Source organism: Cololabis saira, chromosome 21 (genome assembly GCF_033807715.1).
Source record: "Cololabis saira isolate AMF1-May2022 chromosome 21, fColSai1.1, whole genome shotgun sequence".
In the NCBI taxonomy this organism is placed as follows: Eukaryota; Metazoa; Chordata; class Actinopteri; order Beloniformes; family Belonidae; genus Cololabis; species Cololabis saira.
The window spans coordinates 33,949,855-33,957,901 of record NC_084607.1 but is presented as its reverse complement, the minus strand read 5'-3'; positions in this window follow the sequence as shown (position 1 = coordinate 33,957,901).

The window sequence follows — 8,047 nt, the reverse complement described above, 5'->3', positions numbered from 1 at the left end:
AGTTATTCTGCTCCTCACCGGTGGAATAAACTTCCTGTAGACCTGAGGTCTGCTCCAACTGTCAGCTCCTTCAAATCAGGCCTAAAAGCATTCCTGTTTACGCAAGCGTACTCCTAAATGAAATACTCACCTGCTGGACTCTACTGCCCTTATTTTTAACAGCTTGTGCTTTTTATTATTTTACTTCTTTTCTTATTCATGATTTTATTCAATCTTATTTGTTATTTACTGTCTAATTGTGTCTTACCTCTTTTAATGTCAATGTAAAGCGCTTAGAATTACCTTGTGTTGAATTGTGCTGAATAAACTTGCCTTGTCTTGAAAAATGTGTGTATCTTAAATGAGATTTTTCACCAGTTTGTTTCATTGTTCTCCGTCTAGAAAATAAATTAAATAAAAAATATCTTTGTTTGCTTGATGGATTTCAGTTTCCTGCTCACTGCAAACTCACAACAAGACATCAGCATCAGAATATCAGAAAAGAATCACACAGTAGTGCATTTTTCATGTGGTTTTTATCACAATATGTACTATTTGTGCTGGATTTAAATTACCTCTGGACCTGCAATAATACTAAAATGACACCATGATACCTGTATTTCGTTCCGCTGATTCACACTAGATAAGTGAAGTCTGAGTTGTACTTCCCTCATTCTGTTGAACAATTCCCTTTTATTTAACACTACATTGAGTCAAAAGCAACTGAGCAGACAATAATAATAATAATAATAATACATTTCATTTGTTTGGTGCCTTTCATGGCACTCAAGGTTGCTGTACAACAATCAGAATACAAAAACACAATTTAAAAAATAGAGAACAGCAAAGTATGCAGCAGAACACGAAAGGCCGCGTAAGTTGTAAGTGTACTGTTGTGATCGAACCCGGGTTTGTTGATCGAGCTGGAAAAGTTAAAGAAAGACACGAGACTGGGATAGAATTGAACAAAACCTCTGCAGAGGGAGATCTCAGCCTGAAACGGACTCCGCAAACATCCTGCTAAGATATGCCTGCTCTGTGTCTGAGACCAAGTTTTATTGCTTTTAGAAAGGGGGAGGTGGCCCCCCCTTATCTGTGCCTGGTACAGAATTCCTCCTTTCAGAGACAAGTCAGAATACATACTCACATTACGTTTTAACACATAGACACATTTAGTTAATCAGCATATGCAGTTTACATCTTCAGTGTGGTTCTGAATTATTTTATCCAACAATCCCCTTTTGATCTCTAATCAGAGATCACCCTGTGTTTCTTCTTTCTTCGGGTGTCAGAGTAGACTACTCTGACACCCGTTGGACCCGACCAGGGGATTATTCTGCCCCTTTGTTGAGGGCTCAGGTCTGATGTCCGCTGCTGCGCCAGATCCATCCGGATCTGGGGTTCTGATCTTCGTGGGGGTCCGGTGGGGCCCACCGTGACCAGTGACACCACGTGTCACCTTTCCTGTGGAGTCGGACGACGTGGGAGGTCCGTTCTGGGTCCTGTCCATCTCGGCCCTGAGCACTTTTATTCTGATGACTCTCAGGAAAACCAACTCCGTCTGTGGGGTTAGTGTCTGTCTGTCCCCGACCTGTTTGGAAAAAGCAGAGACCAAACTTTGCAGTTCGGCAAAATAAACTTTCTGACCAAGTTGGTATTTGTCAGTCTCCGTCAAGTAGGGCGCGTTCTGCGGCCCTGGAAACAGTCGTCCAGTCTGTAGTTCGTACGGGGTCAGTCCGTGGCCCGCGTTCACCGAGATCCTCATGGCCAGGGTCAAGGGTAGCACGTCCACTCATGTCATTTTGGTCTGTGCACAGATTTTTGCCAATTTAGTCTTTATATTTGCGTGTCCCATCCGACGTTTTCCAAACGCCTTCATAATCTCACCCACTACACAATACTCAACTCCAGATGATTCAATACATTATTTTATAATTTTATACAGATAGGTGTGTAGCAATAATTGTTACTTTACGAACATTACTGATTTATTTCCCTTTGGGCACTGTGGGTACACCCACTTAAACAATCCAGACCTGCAAATTGCTCTGTTAAATCCTTTAAGCGGTCAGGAGGTATTTAGGATTGTCAGCTCGATTAACATTTCCTTTGTGGAAAAAATGGCGTTCATAGGCAACGAAAAGAAAAAATCATTAGCTCACACGAAATTACAGCACATTTGCACAAAATATTGGTCGATGATCAAATTAATTATTACAATAAATGAAAAACATATTCCTTCTTGTTAAGCTCCTTCGTAGTTCACTGTTGAATGTTAAATAAAGACACATCTTCGCACAGAATAAAGTTGAAAATTATCTGCCCCAGGGGGCTAAACACTGGCATGTTTTCTGGGAATGCCCAGTGAAACAACCCTTCTTGTATAACATAACAAAATCCATGAAATTCAAAATCTCCTTAAGAATGAGCTCTCTAAGGTGGATATTTGGATCAAAATGAACAAAATCTCTCTTAATATTAAGAAAACAAATTATATATGATTTAGTTTCAATAAAAAACGAATTAATGTAGTAGGTCAATTTAACCAGAATATACTGATGCTGTTGGGTTTTCTTTTCATAGCATCATATGTGAGTGATTGTCCTTAACAAGAGGACATAGTAATGCATTTATAGTTCTATGAGCATTTGGATATTTGTAAAATACACCTGATGGGATGGGAACTGGGGTGTGTGTGTGTGTGTGTGTGTGTGTGTGTGTGTGTGTGTGTGTGTGTGTGTGTGTGTGTGTGTGTGTGTGTGTGCATGTGTTGGGCTGCTGAGGCATTACATTAATTGTTGTCGGGTTTGAGACTGACCTCCCCCCTCCCCCATCATTCCTGTCACTCGTCCGCCGTCAGGACCAAAGGTACCGGTGTGAGTTGCTGTTAACGCCGTCACGAAGCTGGTGGGGGGTCGCCGGCTCTGTCGCCCGCTCCGGGCCCAAACAGGAAGGTTTCTGTTCTGTTGCACACTGTGGTCACTAGAGGGCGGTGCTGCCCAGGATTCCTGCCCCGCAGAAACAACGGGTTTATGAAGCCACCTGTAAACACATGGCTGGTTAATAGACGTGTAATGACTTTACAGGGATGATCTCAGCACTTTAATGCAGCTCAGCGACCACCTGCTCGACTTCAGATCCGTAAACTGAGCCTGCAGCAGCAGTTGTGTTCATCTCTTAAATTCTGCTGAAAAACTCCAGTCCTTCACATTTTTGGTAAATTGTTATTTTTCAATATATTCTCTTTTTTCTACCGTTTTCTGTTCTTTTTGATACTTTCTATATTTGTTATGTTATTTTCTCACTGAATATATATTTTTAGTTTCTGTGTCTCATGTTTGCCACATTTTTTTGTTTTGTTTCATCTTATTTATCTTCATTTTTTTTTTTTAGACCTTTTGGTCATTTATCTCAATGCAGTTATGTCGGACATCAACATTAATAAAGTTGGCGTCAAGGAGTCAGAGACTCAAACTCCTAAAATGTTGGGGGTTTTTTTCATTACATTGAAGAATTGCGTTTTAATGTTGTTTTTCTACGTGAGCGTGCTGAGTTCACTGTCACTGAAACTGTGGAGGGTTTCAACGTCTCGTCTTGAAGACAAACCTTCTCTTTTTTGCGTTCTTGCCTTCTTCTTCTGAAGTCTATAATAATCTTTGTTCTCCAGGCTCAGATGAAATAAGTCGCTGGGATCGTTGCTGGCATGGATTTGGGCCTCAGACCTTCGGTGGGACACAGGGATGCAGAGTTGTGTGTGGACACTACAGACATGTCTTAGTAATGTCCAACAACTGCTCAATTATCCTGAACAGTAAATTTGATTTAGAATAGAAAAAGAACACAGAAGTTATGTCGGATACAACATCTCAGTGGCCGAGGTTCACAAAGTACAAAGTTCACAAAATACAAGCCCTACCTTCAGTGGCGAAACAACTCAGCACCGGGCCCCGATGCAAGATCATTAAACCGGGCCCTGCCCATCACAATGCAAAACAGACACGCTGTGATTGACGCAATCTCACAGCAGATGCATCACCATTCAAATGACAACGGGCACTACTGACAGCTTTAACTCTTAACACAACCACAGCGCAGATAGATATGTTTAAAAAAAAAATCCACATCAATAACACAAGCACATTGCAATTTGGTGACACGGCAGAACACCACATAAAAACAATCATAGCGCATAAACACAACAAAAAGCACATATAACCAACAGCATAAACGCACACAGTGCACCGGTGTGCGACAGAACACCGGCAGTGCAAACAGCTGAGAATAAACCCACACAGCGCACAGATTGAAATTTGGTGGCACAGCGGCACACCACAAATAAAAACATCATAAACACGCATAAACACAAACAAACTAGTGATACACTATCACTATAACAAATATTAATAATAATGGGTCATTACTTACCATTACAGTTTGACTTTCCGGGCCTTCCGCTGGGCAAAGTCATTAATTAATTCCTGACAACAGTTCAACTCTCAAGCCTGAATTATTGTTCCGCGTTAAATCGACGGCATAGAGTACGCGGCGACGCGCACCGTATGGTGCGCGTCGCCACGTACTCTATGCCGTAAGATCTGCGTTGGTGTAACGCGGAACCATAAATCCGCCTTCACTCCTTTCCTCTCCTCACTCGCCAACTCTTCCTCTACGCAAATATGGGTTACACATGCGCACTACACCGGCATCATCCGAGATCATCTATAAATTAAAATATTTATTTAAAATAGATATATCTTTATAACCAGCCCATAACATTGATGTAAACACACACACCTCAAAAAAAAAAAAAAAAAAAAAGTCCAGGGCCCGCACGTCCCCAGGTCCTCCGCGTGCGGGCCCTGGACACGTGCGGGCCCCTATGCAGTCGCATTGTCTGCATATATGGTAGTTTCGCCACTGCCTACCTTCAAAACAGACGCCGTGGGGCCCTGTATAGCTCAGTGGGTTTAGCGGGCGCCATTTGTAGAGGCTGTAATCCTCGTGCAGGCAGGTTCGAGTCCCGGCCTGTTGCTCTGTACTGCCCCCCCGCCCCGGCAAAAAAAAAAACGACAGCCTATGTGCCGGTGTGTTCATGAATACGGGTTGAGGAGCAGTGAGCTGCTCGCTGGCGTCTGCAGAGATAGTCGTACTGATGTGGTACATAAAGAAAGCCCCCCCATCAGAGCCGTCGTGTATGTGAAATCTATCGCCTCAGACCATCCTCCACAGACAACTGAGGAATTGAAGACCGTGTTGGAGGACTGGACCAACGCCGTGGCATCAGGATCAGGCTGGACCTCAGGAGTGGACAGCTTCTCCTGGCTCAGTTCCTCACATTTTTTCCAGTTGCACCTGTAAATACTTTTCTGTTTCATCTAAATCTTGCTGTGGGACACCTTTCTCCTGGTCCATCTACGGGTGGAGAGTGTCCATTTGAGCTCGGAGGTTGCAGGAGCTGTAGGTTCTGTGAGACTTCAGTCCTCCCTGAAGTGTCTCCTGCGGCTCCGCCTCCAGTGCATCAGCATCATAATCAAACTGATGCTGATGGGGCAGTTTCCACCAAACCCTTTCGCTGGGATGAAATGGACTACCTGCAGCCCCTCAATGTCTTTTTTGCTGCAGTTCCTTCTTCTTGCGTTTCATAACGTTTTGCACAGCTCTGGGCGATTCTGCGTCCGTGTACTTCTGCTTTGACTACATCTCCCTGTTTTTTTCTTTTCCCTCGTTTATATACATCTCCTTCAGATTCCTCTTCTTTTTCAACTGGGGTCTTGGTTCTTGAAAGTCCTTAGCCAGCTAACACTTAGTCTGCCTCTATGAATTTGGTTGTCTCCATGTCAGCGGTCAATCCAGTCTGTTAACAAGTGTGTTGTGGTCCATCCAGTTTCTCTCTGTCCTCCTTCCCTTTTTTCACTAAAGTGCCTCCTGCTGGGGAAATGCACTGTTTGAGCAGCCATTACCAATAAATCTATCAATGCCTCCAGTGATTGGTGACTTCCTGACAGGATCCACACATCTAAACGTTTGGAGTCAAGCTGCTGCTGTACTTTACAACCGCTCCTCAGAAACCAACGGATCACTTAATGGCCTGCCCGATCATCTTTTAAGTCAAATATAAGTTTGATGAACCAGAGGCAGCTGGAGGCGGCTTAGATTAGTTTTGTGCAGAAAAAAAAATCCTGAATAAATGGCATACATCTCACATCTTTCGGAGTAAATATGCTGTGGCAGGGTGGAGGAGCAGCCTCCACCCTGTTATTATGCTAAAACACAGCTACATCTGCAAAATTAGTTTACATTATGAATAAGTAAAGCTTATTATGACACGCAGCTACCCTAACACCATTAAGTTGTTTATTTGACGAATGACTAAAATCCAGAAGCATAGCCTTCAGTAAGTTGTGTTATTAAAATATACACAAATGGCTATTTTAAAGCAGCACTATGTAACTTTTCCACCTTAATATAACATTTCCAGAGTCATTGTGATGGTACATCAACTTCCAACAGGTTTAATGAACCTCTGTCATGGTCTGAGGGGTCTGTATCACCTCCACTGGCACTATGTAACTTTGAGGTGCATGGTAGGAACCCTGCCACACTAAAAAACTACACATTTTTACTGCTTTGACTGCTTTATGGCATACGTCACTTCCCCCTCCTTCCCGATTCGCAGTCGAGACGAACAGTCGAGACTCACTTGCTGGAGTGAGATGAAAGACGAGGAGGGATGTCTGACCGATGGGGATTTATGGGGATAAAACAAGAGACAGAATTTTTATGATACAAATGTAAATGTAGAGTTCTATGTTCAATAAGAATCAAAATTAGAATCTTTTCACATTCGTCTTGGGTTTTGGTAATTCTAAAATTACTGACAATATCAACAACAGACAGAATAATAATAGTGATCATAAAATTGTGTAATTGGCAATGAGGAAGCTTTATAAAATAATAATACAATTGAATAGAATTACAGCACTAGAGGAAAGAATGCAATGCAAAGAAAATGTATAGAACATTTCTACTATTTTTCCTGAGAACTGTAAAATTGTGCAGGGCTGATCTGCAAATCCCTCTAAAAAACGTGACAGGAAAAAGGTGCAGAGCGTATGAGTTTGTAGGGCGCATTATCTCGCTGAAACAGTGACTTCACTTATAAAACCAAGTGATTTTCAACTTGGTCATATTATATTGTTTAGCCAAAAATAGATACATTACCTCTTCGCTATCCATCCTGCAAACGACCGCTGAAAACAGAAAAGTAGTTTTGAAAGTCTGTCCTGTCTTATTTCATTCATTATCAAAACAAATGCACGCGACGGGGACAGGATCTTTCCGTCAGTACTCGCTGATGGTCATGGGAAACGTAGTGTTCTTTCTGGTAAAGCACTTTTGTCCAAAGGAGCCGCCAAACTCAACAAAAGCTGAAAGTTACATTGTGCTGCTTTAACAAAGAACATATGCCCTGCTCATGGAAGCCGATGGGAACATGCCCAGCATAAATCTAATGGCGCTTATCCACTAGTACCTACTCAGCGTGCCGGGACTCGGGACGCTACGTCACGCGGGACTCGTACCGCATCCACCCGCTTTGTCCTCGTTTGTTTTTCGACACCCAGGTGAGAAGTGGGCGGGTTGGAGCGAAGCTGCTGTGACGTACTCGATTGTGCAACCCCTTTGTTTGTTTCATGAGTCGCTCTCGCGCTGATATCCCGCTTCCTGATTCAAACGTCTGACGGCCCCCCGACCAATCGGTGGCCTGTAGTGTGATGACGTCAGATACAGGCCGACTCAGCACGCTTAGAACCTCTGCAGAATAGGTACAGAAAAAGTACCTACTCGGCCAGCCTTTACCCGTCTCGGCCCCTAATGGAGAAGCACAAGACGGGGGCGTGGTGAGTAGAAGCGTGCAGAGTAGGTACTAGTCGAAAAGGGCCAAAAGTTAGCTGTGTTTAGCAGCCACGGGAGCAGGAGGAGAGCGCTTTGGCTCCACCCAGTGGCTGTTTGTGGTCTGGCAATAGCGTTTTTCTTCTTTTGACTGATGATTTGTGCAACTCTACTACTA